Here is a 21,535-nt window from a genome sequence, read left to right on the forward strand (position 1 = left end):
TTAGAAAGGGAAACAAAATAGTCACAGGAAGCAGAGGGAGGGAGGCAACTGGCTGGGAGAGGGGAGTGAGGGGGGATGGGGGCAAGATCAGGTATGGGGAAAGACAGGAGAGAGGCCCGGAGGGCCAGGAGAATGAGTGGAAATTTGAAGCTATGGAGGTTTGGAGGAAGAGGGTGGGGAGAATCTCTAGGAAGTCCTAGAGATCTGGGATAGGGGAGGTTCCTAGGAGTCAATATGGGTGATCTTAACTCAGATGGTGGGGACATGAAACCTGAACAGGTTACCTCCTACAACCAGGCAGAATCCCTCTATCTGAGGGATAAAGACACCAACCCCACCAACAAAATTTTTGATCCAAAATTTGTCCCATCTAAAGGAAGTGCAGGGACAAGGATGGAGCAGAGACTGAAGGAGTGGTCACTTGAAATAATCCCACAGGCAAGCACCAATCCCTAGCATCATTAGTGGTACTCTGTTATGCTTGCAGACAGGAGCTTAGCATAACAGAGGATTTCAAGAACCTCTGAAAGGCTCTACCCAACAGCTGCCTGAAACACAGGCAGATACCCACACTGGAACATTGGACAAAGACCAGGGATTCACTGGGTGAAGGATTGAAGGCCCTGAAGGGGATAGGAACTCCACAGGAAAACCAAAAGAGTCAACTAACCTTGACCCCTGGGAGCCCCTCAGAGACTGAGCCACCAACCGAGGAACATACAGAGGTTGGAACAAAGCTCATGCTCTCCACCCCTGGGCACATATGTAGTAGACATGCAGCTTAGTCTCTGTGGCTCCCTTGTCTGGCCTTAGTAGGAGGGGATGCACCTAATCTGGCAAAGACTTGATACAACTGGGTTGGGGGACACTTGGGATACCATCCTATCTGGCACTTTGCTAAGTCTATCCGTCAGAAAAGAATTTTTTAGGTGGTTAACTTACTTGTTGCTTTTCAAGAACAATGATACTGAGCTGTGAGTGTATATCATGTCACTGTTGTTTATAGGTAAACCCTCAAAATGTTGATCTGATTGAAGAAGGTAGTAGAATAGTGATAAATAGAAAATAGAAGAGGCAGCAGGTAGTATGGAGGGAAATTGCATAATAAATACCATGTAATCCCCGGAAGAGAATTTAAACAGCTCAAAGCCTAGTAGCATATACAATGAGATTAGCACAGTTGTTCATGTCTGTCCCTTGTAATAATAGCTACTGTCTATAGTGGCATAGGAGCCACCATAGGCAATCTCTTTCAGGTGCATTGACAGGAGCATGACAGTGATCTTGAATAGAACATAGATTTACAAAGCTTCCAGCAAATAACCTCAGTGCTGAAAATAACTCTAGTCCTGGAGGACAAAGGCATATAAAATTGGCAGCGGTGTGTGATGCTTGTAGAAGAAAACGGGAATCATTCAAAACTGTCCACGGAGAGGGAGGCCCACAGCCACTGTCAGGATGACAAAGAGGATGGTTTCATTGGTCAGTGATACATCTTAAGAGGCAGAGGCTAAATCCGCTCTGTGCATTTAGCCAGACATAGTGATCCAATAAACTGACTCTTGTATAAACTCTTGTATAAAATACAAAAAGCAGAAGTGTGGCTAACTCCATTTTAGACCAGCCTAAATCTTGGGACGGAGAAAATAAATAAAGTGATAGATGTTATTAGAAGGAACAGACATGTGCAAGTTATCTTAATCTCTCTGATAGTACTTTCCCAGGCTTTGAGCAATTTAAAGTCTTTTCTAAACCACAAATTAACTTTAACATTTCTAAGGGACACGGATGTGTCTTAAATTGATAACCGGAGTGTCAAGCATCACTTCCAGCGACAGAAAAAGAATCCACAGTCTTTAATTTTTATGTCTAATTGACTTCGGTTGAGGTGTAGTCAAATGTATATTATTTCTTAATTTGACACCTTCCAGTTAAGAGGTCTTATTTTATATGTGTCAGAGATGCAGGTGTGAAAATTAGCCACTAGGAAGGCTAACTGCTCCAGATTCTTTTGACCTTATGGCTGGAAGGGATTTAATTGTAACCTCATAAAGAGAAAGGAATTCTGGCCACTAGGGAAGATGATTACATGGTCATTGACAATGTGAACTTGAACGGCTACATTAGCTCTTTAATTATAATGAATCCAGAAGAAATGTTCAAGGTTGGAAAGAAGGCACTGGGTAGGGGATAATGACAGGTCCTTATGCAAATGGCTTCAACACTAGAAGAACGAAGAGGTTGGACCTGCTTTAAAGAGTCTCTTTCATTGAAGACGTCAGCTAGGAGTGAGAAGTACAAATCTTGAAAATGTTCAGCGTTTGTCATTAAAACTACCCTGTAGCGTGACACATTTCTAGTCACTAAATCTCAAACGAAGACTTTTCTTGGTCTGGAAGACGTTTGTTTTGTTTCCTCCTCTTTCAGTTTTCCATGCTTTTTAATGCTTTCTAAATAGGAAAATAAAATAACCAAGATATATATAGCAAATCCCCCTGCAAACAAAGTTTTTCTTGTATAAAAAAGTTTATTTCTGATTTCTAGCTCTGGCTTCAACTTCTATCAATTCCAAGTACCCAAGGCTGTTCTTAACAGACAGAACATGTGCTTTAAACCTACATGAATAAATTAATGATAGAAAGACTGGATGATTATGGAGACATGAATGTTGCAATGGAGAAATAAAAGCAACTAAAACTGGATTAAGTGAAACTGCTTCAACATTAAATCTCAATTTACATACCTTTTACGACACTGAAAATCAATGTATTTCTTGGAATTCTGTAGGGGCAATCTGTTGGGAACACTTGTGAGAGACTCATTTTTAGTCAGAGATTACTTAATTAAGGTAAGGACATAGAAACAGCTTTTTGTACCATAGGCAAAGTACTATCATTTGTCAGAGTAATGAAACAGGATTTTGTATATAGGAAACCAAGCTTTGCCCCCTTGAAATAGTGAAAGAAAAGAATAGGACTGAAAAGCAGGAGTCCTTAGCATTCATTCTTCACCTCATAATGTAAGGAAATGAGAGATTTTTCTTCCATGTATGTAAAACTTGTTACAATAATTTCCTTTCCCCTCTTTTTTTGCTTCTATTGGGGGGGGGTTAATTTACTTGTTACCATGACAGAATACCTGACCAAAAAAAAGCAGCCTAAGGGAGGAAGAGTTTATATTGGCTCACATTCTGTGAGGATACAGTCTAAGGTGATAGGGAACAGATGGCGGCAGAAACAAGAGGAAGCTGGTCACCTTGCATCCATAGGAAGCAGACAGTTGAATAGTTAGGGTCAGGTTACTTTTTCCTCTTCTTATTCAGACTGAGACCTTAGCCCATGTCGTGGGATCACCTATATTCAGGGCGGGTCTTCCTTCATCAGTAAAAACTCTCTGCAAACACCTTTCATTATCACCAAAAGATGTGTTTCCATGCCAAGTCTAAATCCAGTCAATTTGACAATGAATATTACGGTTCACACTTTTGCATTTTTGTTTGATTTTCCGGTCTTGATTGAGATGTTACTCTTTTTGTGTTTCTATGTCTTGTAATGCTTGGTGCTCAAACCCATACATTGCACGTGGTATGTAAGCACTCTGCCACTGAGCCTCGTGGTCCATGAATTACCTTTCTGGATGTTACCTTTTGGTGCTCCCTAGCTTGCAGCAGAAGTTAATCTAATCACGTTATCTAATCACGATGTTATTGACATTGAATGACAATTTCCTCAAGTCTTTCTTTCACCAAGTTGTACATGCATGAGTCTTATTGTTTATACTAAGTCACTTGCATATATATGCATATTTATGTATATAAATTTGGACACAATTGGTTTAGTGAATTAGTGGGTTTGTGTTTACTTAATATGTCTTTTGTTTGTTTTCAGTAGAGGGATATCATCCTTGATTGATGTTGAAGAGGCTCTGGGCGACCTAAGCATGGCAAACATGTCTCTCTCAGGTTTTCCTCCTCTCCCCCATTCCCTCTGCCTTGCTAAAAACCATTAGATCACATGCCTAAATCTAGTCCCAGGGACCATTCCCTTATTTGGCCTTTTGCTCCTCCTGAGGCTGACTACCACGGACTAGCTATCAAAGAACTGAAGTCCAACACCCTACCCCCTTTGGCCACCTTAATTAACAAGCCCAATCAAACTCAACCATCTCATCCTAACACGTGGATGCCCCCTTTGCCTTTATAAATTGTCATTTGCCTATGGGCCATGCCTGTCTTCTCTCTATCTAGAAATAGTTCCTTGTCCTCCAGGGACAAATATCTCTTCCCCTTCTCTGCCTTGTTCCCTTCCCCATTTCTCCATTCTCTATCTCCTGTGTTTGTCTCTTTCTTATTTTCTGCCTTTTGTTTCTCTGGAGCAAATAAGTCTTCTTTGTGCTGAGAACTTGGTCTTGGGGTATCTTGTGCCAAATCTTGGTACCTTTGATGTCTAATTATTTGGTTTTGTAACACCCCTCCTTTCCCTCTCCTGTGTCCTTTATCCTATTCTTCATTCCTCATGTTTTCTCTTCACCCTTTCACAAATACTGGCAGTCTTCTGCATACCAACAATTGCTTTCTATTTCTTATATACTTGGTTTTCTCTACCTGATTTTGTTTCATATCCCCCTCCCCTGAGGAATGTGGATAATTTTAAAGATCCTTCCAAATCATGTTTATCTTCATAGTGAATGTGGAGGACAAATATTTTGTATGGAATAAGAAATATGGATACTTGACCCATAGCAATGACCATGTCTTGCTTTATTTTTCTTCCTTCAATATATAATAATAGCAGAGTAAACATATCTAGTGGGTTCCTCATCTATGTTTGTGTTGATGAAGGAAAGAATACCGAGGTTATCTGCAGTGCTTCCCGGTGTGTTGGTAGATGTTGTTTGTTTCAGTACAAATCATGAAGACTTATGTGACAGCGGTGGGCTGGTGTATTGGATATCTGAGAAGAAAAGAAGCTTTGATATATAGCATTTGCCACTTTGATGTTACAAATACTTCTACCACATGGTTTCTTTTTCTTTTTTCTTTTTTTTCCAGGTGTACTGGCTGGTTTTCTGTGTCAACTTGACACAAGCTGAAATTATCAGAGAGAAAGGAGCCTTCCTTGAGGAAATGCCTCCATGAGATCGAGCTATAAGGCATTTTCTCAATTAGTGATCATAGGTAGGAATGTCCATTGTGGATGGTGCCATCTCTGGGTTTGTGGTCTTGGGTTTTATAAAAAAGCAAGCTGAGCAAGCCAGGGGAAGCAAGACAGTAAGTGACTTCCCTCCATGGCCTTTGTATCAGCTCCTGCTTCCTGACCTTCTTAAGTTCCAGTCCTGACTTCCTTTGGTGATGAATAGCAATGTGGAAGTGTAAACTGAATAAACCATTTCCTCCCCAACTTGCTTCTTGGTCATGATATTTTGTGCAGGAATAGAAACCCTGACTAAGACATGGTCAGGATAAATTACTGAATACAGGGGTAGATAGAATTTGTACCTGTGAATTGGTCCAGCATATCCCTGTTATATGAGAGATCACAGGCTTTGAGAAATGGGTACTGGACAACTGATCTTAGCTTGTCCAGCATCATGATTTCCTTTTTTGGGGGGGTAGGGGGTCTGCCCTCCCTATGACATACTTGTCAAATGTTTATTATGGTGGGGTGGACCAAGGAATGAATTTCTTATAAAAGTTGGGTTTTGATCCATTTGAATGGTTTCATAATCAGAGGAAGTATAAACCAGGAGTAGATATATGACAGGAAAGATTACATCCTTCCTCTCAGCTTGGAAGAAACCCTGTTACAGCAAAAAGGGAACAGAAATTGAATATACAGATGAGGAAATCTCAGGTCTCTAGGCTGCCAAGCAGTCTTGGATCAGCGAGACTCCTTAACTCCCTTGGCTTAAGTAAGGTCCGTGGTGTTTGAAATTCATGATCTTAATGTCATAAAGGATTTGTCTGAAAGCCCACAATCTACTCTGCCCTTCTCTAGTATGTGTGTACTGCTATCACTTACCCGGAAATTAACCTCTGGAACATTTATTGCAGAGAATCATTCGTCTACAGAAGATCTCTGTCACAGCAACATTCTCCATTAGGTGAATTGTTTTCCAAGCATCTTTCCTAGAGTTTCAGCTTTTCTCTGAGTCATTCCTGGGAGTGGAAGGACAATCACAGTCAGAAAGGCTTAGACTCCATTTATAGCACCAGTATAGCAGCTCTGGACTAACCTACTGAAAACATTTTAATTTCCTTTATTATTTCATTTGCACAAACTTTGCCCTGCTGAAGCTTTAGGTCGAATTCTGAAGAGGTCATCTTGAGTCCAGGGTCCATTATAACACCTTTTTAGCTTCTGCTTTCTTCCCAGACATAGGTCTTTGTGATCTTCTCCAGTGTTCCTACAACTAATGCCTACAGAGGTGGCTCTTTGGGGAAGGATGGATTATCTAGAACATATAAATATGCAACTAGCTCATAAGGCAAATTCTGTCAGTGTCTTAATAGAGCGCAACTTAAAGCCAAGGGAAGGAGCCCTAGGAGTCGAATTTCATCCATGGGCAGAGAAGTTAGTATATGGGTCATGCTATGGTTGGGGTGGGGTACTTTATTTCTTTGAGCCTTTGAAATTTATCACATAGGTGACTAACGGAGGTAACAAACTTAGAATTGTCTGGAGTCAACACCTTTTCTTTAATCAGGGACTCATCTTGAAATAGACTAAATCTATGGTCAATACATGGAAAGTTGCTTGTGTCACCATCAGTAATATTTGCTTTTTACTAGAAAATATAAATGAGGGAAACAAATTATGATATAACTGAACTTTTGATGCAGTAAACCAAACCAAACCAACCAACCAACCAACCAACCAACCAGCCAGCCAGCCTGCCAGCCAGCTAACCAACCAACCAACTAACCAACCAACCAACCAATCAACCAACCAACTAAACAAACAAATAAACCAACAAAAACAGCTCTTAACACTGTTCACTAATATTTTCCTCATTCAGTATTGAGTATGCTTACTAATAGGCCTTGCAGATATATAGAGGGAGATCACACACCAAAGTCACAGCTATGTGTGATAAATAGCAGAAAGACAAACATGTTACTTTGGAAAAACAAAACCACCAAATGCACAGTAAAACCAGAGGACACCCCAGAGTATGGTCATTTATAGAAACTGTTGAGCACCAGACTTCAGCGCAGAGAGCAAGCAAAGCTATGCAGAGAACATTGGCTGAGTTCTAACATGCCCTAGGCTGCAAATGGAAGTGTGAGTGTGTAAAATGTGGAAATTACCTTGAATCCCAGGGGGTTTCCTGTGGGCCGTCACAATGTAATTGCACAAAATAGGATTATGTAGCGAGCATTCATTTGCAGAATGTGTTCACTGTAACACTGAGAGTTTATTGAGTGTAACCCACTTAACAGGATACCAGACATATTTAGTTCTTTAAAGGCAATTATGGGTAGGATATGCAATACCTTTGAAGTACAGTGTGTGCTTTTTCTTGTTCTGTCCCATCTTTTCTTCTTAGTTTGTCACTAGACTCATTTAGCGAGACTATTGGACTTTGATGTTAACTACTCTCACCCTTTCTACGTGAACTTTACTTTAATAAAAACACTTATTAAATGTCTTTGCCTATCTTAATTTTATAGGTTGTATAGCTAATAACATTAGCTATTAACTTGACACACCAGGGAAGAAGGCGTTTTCTCAATTGCTGAATGACAATGGAGGATCCAGTCCACTGGGGCAGCACTGTCCCTGCAGTGGTATCCCTGATGGGTGGTCTTAGGCAGTGTAAGGAAGGTAGTGAAACAGGTCAGTAAAAGGAAGCCAGGGCAGGCCAAAGGAGGGAGCCTGGAGGCAGTGTCCTCTGTGGTCTCAGCCTCAGTTCCTGCTCCAGATTCATGTTTGATTTTCTGCCCTGACCTCTCACAAGGATGGTCGATAATGTAGAAAGTGTCAGTCAAACAAAGCCTTTCCTCCCCCACTTTAGTCATTGTTCTATCACAGCTGCAGAAAGCAAACCGGGACATGGTAAGTATTTCCTCAGTTAGACTTTCTTTTTTTTTCTTTCTTTCTTTTTTTTTTTTTTTTACAAAGTCAAATAGAATGACAACTAGTGGCTGGCCATTGTACTTGCTCCTGCCTCTGAAGTGGAAACAGACAAGTGGATGAACTGAATGGGGCAGTAAAACCAGAGAACACCCCAGAGTATGATCATTTATAGAAACTGTTGAGCACCAGACTTCAGCGCAGAGAGCAAGCAAAGCTATGCAGAGAACATTGGCTGAGTTCTAACATGCCCTAGGCTGTCTACTAAGTCTAACTTACTACTACTACTACGACTACTACTACTACTACTACTACTACTACTACTACTACTATCTACTACTACTACTATCTACTAAGTACTATCTACTAAGTCTACTAACTACTATCTACTAAGTCTAACTTAGTCTTCGATCTTCATAACACATTCTTATTTGAAGCAATAGAATCCATCCATTCATCCATCCCTTAAAGGATGTTGTAAGCTAATCACTTAAACGTCAAGGGACATGGCATGTTCCTGTGTGATTTTCCAGAAATTGGCACACGTATCACTGTCATGGAGACTCAGGAGTGATAGTTTGTTGGTATGCTTACTGCACCCTTTCGTAAAGCACATCTAAGTATTAACAGCCCCTTTGGTTTTCCTCTTTCTCTCTGTGAAGACAGGCTGGAAAATCTACTTAGGAGGCTTTGAGAACCTGTCCCACCTAGCTTTGCCTATCCTAGAGAACTAAGTATCAGATCTTCTGATCTTGACTGGCTTACAGACCAATAGTTTCTTTATGTAACAAATATTTACAAAAAGAATGTGCAAACTAATTGTTACTTCTAACTCTGCTGTCATTGAAAGAGTGGATCTTGATTGGAAAAACAAAGAAAAGCCAATTTCTCTAGAAAGGAAAGAGACACTGAAGGATGAGTATGTGTGCCAGACTTTACAACATCTTGGAGTGTTTACTGAGCTTCTTCATGTTTATTACAATATACATTGATTTCACCATGAAATTAAGGGCATGTTATTTCTTTGTGGCGAAGAAAGCTATTCTGTGACCTGTGTGACTTCATTTCTTGTTAATGAGTTGGCGTTTGGATTGTTTGTAGATTGTCTTAGGTCTCTTAGTTTGTTTAAAGATGATTATTGAAAAGAGATGAACTTTTGAAAGTAATATGTCAGCATTGTCTTGAACTCATGGTAGTTATCTTTGAGGGCAGTGGTTTTTAATTGACTTCTCTGAATAAATTGGAGAGGTTATCCAAGGTGTCTCATCAGAAGCATCCCAGACTTGGTAGCTCTAAAGGCACCATCGCCACACATGATGGGGTCTAATGCTAACAGGAACAACAGTGTGTTTGTGGAGGTGGGATGCTATTCTAAGTTAAAATAATCACTGGGGCTGGGGAGATAGCTCTGTGAATAAATTGCTTATAGAGCAAGCATGAGGACCTGAGTTTAATTCTCAGAACCTATGTAAAACATTTAGGCATGGTGGTTGACACAATTTCAGTGTTTGGGAGACAGAGGCAGGTAGAGTCCTAGGGCTATCCAGCCAGCCAGTATAGCCTAATATAAAAACTCCTGGCCAATAAGAGCAATGACAGAAACCTTTAAAAATAAAAGGTTTTAAAAAGAAAAGGGAGCTAGCCCTTGAGGAGCAAAACAATTGTGGCCTTCACATGTACGTACATACACACATATATGTCAAAGATTAATAGTCAGTTAATATTTATATTATTCATAAGAACTTCTGAGTGCTTCATTTTCAGTTGTAGATTGTCATTTATCAAGTAATCAAACTATAAAGACTCACTGAATGAACACTGAATGACTACACAGTCTTATTAATTTGGTCAATTAGAAATAAAGCATATGGCAAATGTAACTTATTAGCCACAGGCATAACTGGTAATCCATCAGGTAGTGCTTAAGAAAGCATTTATTGAGAATAGTTAGCTCTTTGCTACTCTTTTTGTGACCCTCTCTCTAGCAGTCTTAGCATCTCCCCTGCTTGTTGGAAAGTACAGAAGAGTCTCAGATGCTGCCTGGAGTTTCTGAATTAAGATCTGCACTTTCACAGGGGCCCCAGGAGATTCACACATACAGTTTGAGAAGTATTACTCCAAGGCAACTTATAGCTGAGGTAGATTAAAAAATGTCCGGGAATGCCTCTGCCTTGCCTGAGCTTGCTTGTAATGACAATTAGCTGAAAACACATGAACTAGCAATTAACAAAAGACAGAAAGAGTTCTGTGCCAAGCTGGTGGTATCCACAAAAAGGAGTACAGAGAGAAAAGCACAATCATAGCTAATTAGATTTACTGGTATTTCAATTTTTTACTTCTAGTACCTGCCATAAACTCCTGCAGCCCTAGGGGGCAATGTAGTCTAGTAAAAGCAGGTTGTACCATGTCTCCAGTGCTCTTTGTGGTCCTTCGACCTTGACAAATCATTTACAATCCCCCTGAGCCTCAGAAATTTTAGGAAAAGGAAAGTAGTGTTGTTGCAAGCAAAATATATTTCATGCCCAGCTCGGATCAGGGACTCTGTTTCTCCCTCGTTGACTTCCCATGTTTAATTTATAGAATGAAGACCACTTCCTGCTCTTCAAAGGCGGCTCCTTTGGAAGAATGCTGTCATCTATGGCTACGTTGATAGGGTAAGTAAGGAAGGAAGCTTGTAAGCAGCTTCTCTGCACTCCTGAAGGGGAGGGAGACTTGTAATCACTGCTGTTACAGTGGTCTCCAGAAAACCAGACAGTAGCTTTAGCCTCTGGATTTTCTTCCTTTCTTTCTTTCTTTTTTTAATCTTTATTAACTTGAGTATTTCTTATTTACATTTCGATTATTATTCCCCTTCCTGGTTTCCGGGCCAACATCTCCCTTGCCCCTAACCCTCCCCTTCTATATAGGCTCCCCCTCCCCACCTTCCCCCCATTACCGCCCTCCCTACAACAATCACGTACACTGGAGGTTCAGTCTTGACAGGACCAAGGGCTTCCCCTTCCACTGGTGCTCTTATTAGGCTATTCATTGCTACCTATGAGGTTGGGGCCCAGGGTCAGTCCATGGGTAGGGGCTTAGTCCCTGGAAGCTCTGGTTGGTTGGCATTGTTGTTCATATGAGGTGTTGAGCCCCTTCAAGCTCTTTCAGTCCTTTCTAAGATTCCTTCGAGAGTCCCGTTCTCAGTTCAGTGGTTTAATGATGGCACTCGCCTACGTATTTGCTGTATTCTGGGTGTGTCTCTCAGGAGAGATCTACATCCGGTTTCTGTCAGCCTGCACTTCTTTGCTTCATCCATTTTATCTAGTTTGGTGGCTGTATATGTATGGGCCACATGTGGGGCAGGCTCTGAATGGGTGTTCCTTCTGCCTCTGTTCTAAACTTTGCCTCTCTATTCCCTGCCAAGGGTATTCTTGTTCCCCTTTTAAAGAAGGAGTGAAGCATTCACATTTTGGTCATCCCTCTTGAGTTTCATGTGTTTTGTGCATCTAGGGTAATTCAAGCATTTGGGCTAATAGCCACTTATCAATGAGTGCATATCATGTGTGTTTTTCTGTGATTGGGTTATCTCACTTAGGATGATATTTTCCAGTTTCATCCATTTGCCTATGAGTTTCATAAAGTCATTGTTTTTGATAGCTGAGTAATATTCCCTGTAGATGTACCACATTTTCTGTATCCATTCCTCTGTTGAAGAGCATCTGGGTTCTTTCCAGCTTCTGGCTCTTATAAATAAGGCTGCTATGAACATAGTGGAGCACGTGTCTTTGTTATATGTTGGGGCATCTTTTGGGTATATGCCCAAGAGAGGTATAGCTGGATCCTCAGGTAGTTCAATGTCCAATTTTCTGAGGAACCTCCAGACTGATTTCCAGAATGGTTTTACCAGTCTGCAATCCCACCAACAATGGAGGAGTGTTCCTCTTTCTCCACATCCTCGCCAGCATTTGCTGTCACCTGAGTTTTTGATCTTAGCCATTCTCACTGGTGTGAGGTGAAATCTCAGGGTTGTTTTGATTTGCATTTCCCTAATGACTAAAGATGTTGAACATTTCTTTAGGTGTTTCTCAGCCATTCGGCATTCCTCAGCTGTGTATTCTTTGTTTAGCTCTGAACCCCATTTTTAAATAGGGGTATTTGTCTCCCTGCGGTCTAACTTCTTGAGTTCTTTGTATATTTTGGATATAAGCCCTCTATTTGTTGTAGGATTGGTAAAGATCTTTTCCCAATCTGTTGGTTGTCATTTTGTCCTAACAACAGTGTCCTTTGCCTTACAGAAGCTTTGCAGTTTTATGAGATCCCATTTGTCGATTCTTGATCTTAGAGCATAAGCCATTGGTGTTTTGTTCAGGAAATTTTCTCCAGTGCCCATGTGTTCGAGACTCTTCCCCACTTTTTCTTCTATTAGTTTGAGTGTATCTGGTTTGAAGTGGAGGTCCTTGATCCACTTGTACAGGGTGATAAGCATGGATCAATCTGCATTCTTCTACATGCTGACCTCCAGTTGAACCAGCACCATTTGCTGAAAATGCTATCTTTTTTCCATTGGATGGTTTTGGCTCCTTTGTCAAAAATCAAGTGACCATACGTGTGTAGGTTCATTTCTGGGTCTTCAAGTCTATCCCACTGATATATCTCCCTGTCTATCTGTACCAATACCATACAGTTTTTATCACTCTTGCTGTGTAATACTGCTTGAGTTCAGGGATGGTGATTCCCCTTGAAGTCCTTTTATTGTTGAGGATAGTTTTAGCTATCCTTTTTATTCCAGATGAATTTGCAAATTGTTTTGTCTAACGCTATGAAGAATTAGATTGGAGTTTTTTTTTTTTTTTATTAACTTGAGTATTTCTTATATACATTTCGAGTGTTATTCCCTTTCCCAGTTTCCGGGCAAACATCCCCCTCCCCCCTCCCCTTTCTTATCGGTGTTCCCCTCCCCACCTCCCCCCATTGTCCCCCTCCCCCCAACAGTCTAGTTCACTGGGGGTTCAGTCTTAGCAGGACCCAGGGCTTCCCCTCCACTGGTGCTCTTACTAGGATATTCATTGCTACCTATGAGGTCAGAGTCCAGGGTCAGTCCATGTATAGTCTTTAGGTAGTGGCTTAGTCCCTGGAAGCTCTGGTTGCTTGGCATTGTAGATTGGAGTTTTGATGAGGATTGCATTAAATCTGTAGATCACTTTTGTTAAAACGTAGGCTGATTATTATTGATACATTAGTTTGAACTCTTTTCTTTCTGATTTGACTATAAATGATCTTTCTTGGTTTTAATTTTTATTTGCATGGGATACCTCTATCTGTCCCTTAATTTTCAGTTTATATGTGTCGTAAGAGTTAGAATCAAGTCTATATAGGCAGCATATGATTGACTCTGTCTCTAATCCTTTCACCTACTCCTTTTTTTATTATAAAGTTTAATTTTTTTCCATCTGAAGTTATTCTTTACATATAATTACTTACCCCACCATTGTGTTGTTTTATAGATATATTATTATCCTATGACCCCCCATATTTGTCTTATTAACAAATTAGTTTTACATTGAGAATATACCTTGAATTTGTTTTCATTATTTCTGTTAAAACTTTGACAACCCTTGTTTTACTCTAAACATTACTTCCAACCTTAAATTAGAACTAACTGTATCCACGTTTGTCATGTGCATTAGTCATCATTACTTCAGAATGCTAACTGCCTGCTACCTGCTATGTGGCACATAACTGCTGTGAGAGAAATCTGTTTCTCTTCTATTATTCCACAAGCAAATGGTAATCAATGTAAGATGTCTGATAATGTACTAAAATGATCATAATTATCTGATGATTCAGTTGAGTGTCTTACAGAGAGTCTAAAGTTATTATCATGTCAATAATTCCCTTAGGTCAAGCCACTGAGGAATTACGATTTTACTTTCTTTTTAACCATCATTTACCCAATGTGGATAATTTTTTAATCTGAGACATTCTGGGAATTTTCTTTCCTAGTGGTTGTCCCTTTTTCAGAAATTTCTTCATGGTTTTTCTTGGCAGCACGCACTCTCAATTTTATTGAAATTCTTTTCTCATTTTTCCAAACATTTTATTTGTTTTTTTTATCATTTAAGTAATATGATTTGATTTTCCTCCAGATTCCATTATTACTTTGAATTGTCTTTGATTCTTTTTGTAATTTCTTCTTAGGTAATTTGTCTTCTCTCCTACAGAGTTGGTTAGTTCCTGTCCCTCCGGATGTCTGAAGTTGCTGTACTGTGTTTTTCTCCCACTTGTTTCTGGTTAATATATGTCATCTCTGAATCAGCTTCTTAAATTAGTCTTAGCAATTTGAGAAACTATCAGTCATTTTCTCTTTTAATATGGCTTCTATTTTCTTGATCTTATCTTTCAAATGTGAAAATCTGAACTTTTCTACCTCAGGTTTGTGTTAAATTATAAGTATCTTCTTTAAATGATTCTATTAGCTCATCAAATTATATATACATATATATATCATCTGCTCTTTAATCTGCACTTTAATTTTCCATTTTATTAGCATGTTTTTCTCTAGAAGAAAAGGTTTGTGTTATATTAGGAGTTTGGACATTTCTGTGATAACTCATCCTGCTGGCAAACTTTAAGCCCATCTTTTATGATTTCGAAGCATACTTAATTTTAATGAGCTTACTGCTCTGTGAGTTTGTTTTTGTTAGTTTGTCCATCTTGATTTCTGCTCATGTCTCCGTGGACCTCATATGGTTAATATTGACAGTGAATTCTATTCTCTTTAAATCTTTGTCTAGAAACTCTTTGAGGCGTGTGAAGTGCCTTTCTTCAAGTAAGGAGGAACTTGTTTTCTTTGGACATGCATTAGAAGGTACTCCTAACTAAAGTTCAGTTTCTATTCAATTTCTGCTTGGGGTTTCTATACCTGGTGTGAAATCTGGTTGTAAATACCTGTGAATATGAACTCCCTGAGATAAGACTGTTTCCGTCTCACTTTGTCTAGCAGCCTTTTCTTCTAGATCTCTTATCCACGAAGGCCCAAACTTACTGTTTGTGATCTAAATTTTGCTGTTGTTTCTGTTTGTTTTATTCCTGTAGCACTAGTGATTAAACCTGAGCAAACTAGGCAACCATCCTACCTGTGCACTAGATCTCTCCTGCAGAATCCCATACTCTGCAAACCCCAGGCTTCATCTCCTATTTCTTGCAATGCTGGCACCCATTCCAACTCATGTTCAGAACTCAAGTCCTGTGGCATTCCTTTGCTTTTACAATTTGACTCCTTTTTGGAACACATGCGTTTCAATTTTCTTTCAGGCCCGTGTAAATTCCTTAGCAAGCCAGTCAGTTCAGCCATGAATAAAATAAAAGAAAAAAATTATTATTTGTACACAGTTTATTTTAAAAGATCTCTCTAGAGATCTAATTTGACATTTATGGGCATGGCCTATTTACAAAAATTATTTCATTTTTCTTAAACATTCTTTCACATAAAATAAGAGTATCTAACACCTTTAAAATTGTTTTACATCTTTATTTATCTGGACCCTGGCACAGGGTTTATATGGCTACCTAGTTAAATGCCCACAGGCTTTCCTCAGGTAGCATTGCCCCAATCACCAAAACCTAATGTTTCAGTTATCTGTGGGCTGGATGCTAGGCCATGCTACCTTTCTCCAAGCCTTCATCCCACCTCTCAAGTCCTGTGCCATCCAAAGAACCCCCTCTCTTTGTGTTTTACAGTAAGAACCTGCTAACCTTAAGGAGGCTTTGTTCCCATGATCTGAAGCTGTATGTTGCAGTTAGGACCAGCTCTGATGTCCCAGTTGCATATCAACATCCAGTGACCCCCAAATCTGAAAACATCACATCCTACTCAGCTGATCCCAAGCAGCCAAGTATGGGTAACAACATCATCAAAATGATCATTCAACAAAGCTGGGACAGATATCCAGACCAAAAGACCCAACTCACCACCGGACTGCAGGTGTTGAGATCCCATTGTAAAAACACAAGTAACTCATGCCCGCGGGCATGCCGGCAGGCACGCACACGCGACACTATATCTCCTTCAAAAATAAGTACCCCAATCGCCACCCCTTGTTCATTTCTCCTTGGGGTAGCCAGGCCCAAGAGCATCTGATTGGACTCGAAGTAGGGAAGTTTAGCAGACGGGAGAGTGCAGCACAGGATCTTAGTTGGTGATGAGAGCACCAGTAGTGAAAACACCCAGGAACAGCTTCAGACAACTGGTTTGGTTTAATGGGGGTGTGGGGAGATTTATGCTCCTGGGTAGGTTGCCAGGGTCTCTGGAGCAAGGTTTGTGTGGCTGTGTACCGTTGGTCAGGGCAGGGGTGTTGGAAGATGCTTCATCTACCTACTCAGGCCTTCGGGGCTAGAGGGGTGGTTAATAAGGCTAAACAAAGAAAGAAGCCTGATAACTGCCAGGGTAATCAATTCTTACTAAAGTCGATGTTGGGAGAGCTGGCTTTATGACACCAGGATGGGAGGGGGTAGGTAGCCAACTCTTGCTGTCCTCATGTTTGAAGTATCTGGGGTTGAAGTTCTCTCAACCCTTCCTCCATAACCCTGGGCCATTACGGTCCCATACCCCGTATGTTCACTGAGGAAAATGTTTTATTAAGGTTACTATTACTGTGATGGAACACCACCACCAAAACCAACTTGGGGAGAGAAGGGTCTATTTGGCTCATACTTCGATACTGTATTTCATCATCTAACTTAAGCAGGAACCCAACGGGGCTGTAACCCGGAGACAGGAGCTAATGCTGGGGCTATACGGTGGTATTTACTGGCTTGGTCATCATGTTTTGCTCAGCCTGCTTTCTAACGGAATCCAGGAAAATGTCCTATGTAGCCTGAACTTTTGGAGGCATTTTTTCAATAGGGGTTCTCTCTTCTCAAATAACTGTAGCGTGGGCTGAGTTGGCATAAAACTAGGCCGTGCAGTAAAGTTGTGAGAAACCAACACATAAGACAATGATCTGAAAATAACCTTTATTAACTTCAAGGAGCTCCAAAAGGACATGGATAAACGCAAATAGAAGTCTAAGAAAACACAAAAGGTTGAAGAAAATAAGGAAAACAATTCAGGGTATGAATGTAGAATTCAATAATGAGTTAGAAAATCTGAAGAGAACTTGTGTTTCAGTTTGTACTGAAATAAAACTTGAAATAAGAAAAATTAGTAAGCCGAACTAATAAGCATAGCAACCCAGTTTGCTTTGTAAAACATTTTTTTTTTTAATTTCAGCAAGGAGAAACCTGAGATTTAAAATACTCCATGACTTAACCAGTCTCTGCAGCTGGACCATTTGTAGCCAGAGTGAACTAACTCCATTGAAGGTTTTGTTTGGCATTTTTCCCCCTTCACTTTTTATCTACTCCAGAGATAAAGTAAAGCTAAAATGTTAATACAATTAATATCCACAGAGAGCATTCGGCTGTCATAAGCGTTTTGTCTTATGTGTTTGTTCTCTTGATGTTTTTGGAGATACACAAGGAAAAGTTTTAGATATGAGAACTTACATCTCAAACTGAGACTTTAGTCACAAAGTAGGCTTACAGCTGTCTTCAAAGTGGTCCCTTTGGAGATTTTAAAAAATTATTTTCCTGGAAAAAGGGGGAAATTCTTTGAGAGGAGGGACTCTTTTATCTTGAAAATCCAAGGATTCATGTAGTGCTTGGTGTATAGCTAGTGAATCAATGAATTCTTTGTTGACTTAGAAGAGCCTAAGTTAACGAGAAAGGAAGTAAAAGTTATCCAGGATAAGAAATGTGTGTGATGGAGATGGCAAGAGAAAGGGGCATGCAGAAGGACAGATAATTATCCTTCTTTGAGAATCATGGTAGAGCATTTCAATCTGACACGAAATGGAAACCATGATGTAAGTCTAAATGCGTAAACATTTATTCTATTGATTGATTTCCCATTTGCTGCTACACCATTTGGTGTTTGGACTCTGTCTTCTTTCTGTGTGTTTAGCCAATTATATAGCTCCTAGGAAAATCGAATGGGTTGATGAATTCATTCTGCTGTACTATCTGTAATCAGTGTCATTTTCACGTGTTATTGTCACCATTCCTGATGCCAATTTTAATGATAATGTTACTCCTACTGAAACAGTTACTATTACTGTCAGGAGGGCCTGTAAGAGAAGAACAGAGCCAAGCAGGGAATATTATCCCAATTTTTTGGAAAAGAAGATTTGAAATGATTCCAAACTTGAGTTCGGGTGTTCTGTCCGAAAATTCAGTGCTTCTTCTGAATTGTGTTTTTGCTCTTAGTATCTATAGATACTTGCTTTGGGCCGGCACTGTTGTGAACACCAGAGTAGCTAAGAAACCAGACAGCAGAATCCTCATGTTACTACAAGAATATGATTACTGTTAGCTGCTTTTTAAAGCTTTCTATTATAATCATGTACATCTTTTGGGTAGAACTTATCCCTAAATATTTATAGATATTGCCAATGAAATGTAAGTAATCATTAAGCATGTTTACTATGTGTCAGTCTGATCATCTCTGCACACACTGCTGTGAGGAGTTAAGCCTAAGTCCATGCCCACTTATTCCTATGCGTAAGTCTTGCCCACAGGCAGGAAAGCAAACAGTAAGAAAGGGAACAGGGAAAGCCTCAGGTTAGGGACTGCAGTGGAGAGATGATGACTAGGGAACAGCTATGAGATGGCTTTAAAAACAAGCTGAGGTCAGATTCTAAGTCTTGGGGCCACTTGGGGCCTACTGTATAATTTGATTATTTCCCTAACCAGACCTTTATGTGACTTGCATCTTTTTTCTCATCACACCAGCTACCAGAACATTCTCATGTGGAGCATGTGGAGTATTTGCTGGCAGAGGAAGCAGAGAGCATATGATTGATGAGCTTCAAAAGATCACTTTTGTTCTTTCTGAGTCTACTCCTGTTTGCATTTTTGCTTCTGTCTAGGAACTTGCAGGTCCATTAAAGGCTACAAGATCACGCTACTCTGTTCATTGAAGTGACTTCCAAGTTTCAAAAGAAAATCAAACATTAATTTTCAAATGAGATACTGGTCATATAATCTTGTAATGACCTTGTACCTTGGCCCAACACACTTTTGAAGGCAGACAGTTTCATTTTGATACTCTCTAAGAATGAGAGGTATTGCTTTTTCTTTCTGATACTCAGTACGGCTCATCTGATGTTTAACCCCCTTATCATCACCCCATCCACTCGTCTCATTCACAGTACAGAGGAATATATTTTATGTTCAGTCATCAAATGGAGAAACATGGAAAACTACTGGAAATCAACTGCAAATTGATATTTTCACTTTATGCAGTGTTCAACCCTTTGGTAATAACCACCTCTATGTAATCTCTGGACTCTGTGAGGGAAAGTACTTTACTGGTAAAAGACATTGTGAATAACGGAAATGTAATCTTCAAAGGGATTTGATAATGTCTATAATCCTCTGTATTATAGGCCTTGCACTTGTTAGATGAATATCAAATATGATTGTAGCAAGAAATGCATTGTTAATAGCATCTGAAGTTCAACTCAGACCTTAGGTATATTACAACAATGACACAGACCACAAGGTACTGAGCAAACATGCCAGGCAGTAAAACGGTGTCCTAAAAAAAGGAAGGGACAAGAAGAATTGAACACTTTTTATTTTGGTTTTATTCATGGAGAGACCTTTAGAACTTGTGGAGAGGAAGAATAATTCCATCATCCTTTGGGGATGTACTGAATGGTTTTGGGCCCCAGGTTACCACTTAACAGAGCCAGACCAGAGATGCCCACAGTTCTGCTAGGTTTTTTTTCTTTCTGTGAATGGTGTTTGAGATGGGAGATAAGTAATATCATGCCTTTGACTCTTACTGAATATGGACAGAGGAGGAGACTAGGGGCGTGTGCAAGAGAACATGTTAGAAAGTCATTTTATTCAGTGATAGGAATCATATAGTTGTTTTAAAGATTTGCATACACTCAGGAATTTTGCTGCAGTGTGATATAGGCCACATACGTAGTATCATGCTAAATTGGAATCCTTTTGTATTCTGTCTCACATGCATATACCTGTACATGTGTGTACCTGCTGGGTACACATCAGGCAGCATAGGAGGTATCTTACGGAAGGTCCTGCTGGTTCCCAGGCAGGGACCCTGAGCACATCTGCAGGATGAGTCCCAGGGTACTTCTGTAGGTGCTCCCAGCATGGCCTCTCCTAACATTCATTGCATCTCAGCCATTTGTTCTCCATGAAAGACTCCTTTCCCCAATCTAAGTTCCCCTGTAACATGGCTTCCCAATAGTGCCACTCAGGATTCAAATCTTGTCCTTGAAGGTCTTGGGGTATCATACTGAGTATCTGGACTCTCATAGCAAAGAGACAGCTTCTCTTCTCTTATGCACTTACTTTCTCCCAAGGTATCCAGGAGAACTTTATCCTTCAGGATCCCGAAGGAACCAGGACATGAGATAAGGGACTCTTCACCTCCTGCCTACAGACTATTAGAAATTCAGGGTGAAACAACTTAGAAGGAAACATATAACGGCATCTTGCTGAAAATAACAAAGGCTTCATTCTCAATGATAGCATCTTGTATTTTCTTGGTTGCTTTCTCTGATTCAGAAGGAAATAGACTGCAAATGTGTTTCTTCTGTATACTTCAACCTTTTAGACTGTAAACTTCCAGGGGCCAAAACCAAGATTTTAAATCCCCTCATAATTATATTTATATGTTATAATATTTATAGTATCCAATTATATTAAACCAAAGATAATCATGGACAGATAGAAATGGACTGAGTAAAGGAGCAAGTGTGGTTATCCTTGTCTTATTTGAGGAATTTCTTCAATATTGTAACTTGGATTTCCAACCCAAAGGGTCTGTGCTTCTTGGGAGAGCTATAGCCTAATCATATAGACATGCTTAAGATGTATGGATCCCTCTTCCTTCAGGTCCCACTTAACCTGTAGTGGCCTGGATGTCTCAGATACTCTGAAACACAGGTGGCAGGCATGGAGGTTGTGCTGGTCTAAGGAGGACAGCACTACAGTGACTTTTGGCATGTCCTGAGAGCTCCTTTTCTTCTCCCTGTACAGAGAAATGCCAGTAATGATTCAGTGGCGTCTCTCATTTGACAAAGCAATAGAATCAGCTCTTCCTTAGGTCAATTCGAGCTCCACTCTCCATGTTTGCATTAAAAGGTTAATTGCTTTCCACCTACAAGTCCCCAGGTTGGCTTCCCTGAGAAAGAAAAGCCGTTTCAACCAGTGCTGATTTGTACTGCAGTATCATCGGCTGCATCAGGTACACAGAATCTCTTTATTTGCGGCCAAGTGCACATTCCCATTTGAGAGACGGTTGCTGTTGGCAGCCAGCAGTGGCTGGCTGGATAACTGCTTGGTTCTAAAACCCTTGAAGACTTTACTCGGTCTTTTTATTTACAGAGGACTGGTGGAGAGCG

At 40.1% G+C, this 21,535-nt stretch overlaps 1 long non-coding RNA gene across 1 annotated transcript in view; it reads left to right on the top strand.

The window, feature by feature from the left end:
* Window positions 1–221: 221 nt before the first annotated feature.
* LOC134482000 (uncharacterized) overlaps window positions 222–21,535 on the top strand; it is a 36,563-nt gene continuing 15,249 nt past the window's right edge. The window contains exons 1-2 of the long non-coding RNA XR_010057981.1: window positions 222–5,176; window positions 10,656–10,729. This is a non-coding gene — a long non-coding RNA (uncharacterized LOC134482000). The remainder of the gene's footprint in view (window positions 5,177–10,655; window positions 10,730–21,535) is intronic.

Source organism: Rattus norvegicus, chromosome 15 (genome assembly GCF_036323735.1).
Source record: "Rattus norvegicus strain BN/NHsdMcwi chromosome 15, GRCr8, whole genome shotgun sequence".
NCBI lineage: Eukaryota > Metazoa > Chordata > Mammalia > Rodentia > Muridae > Rattus > Rattus norvegicus.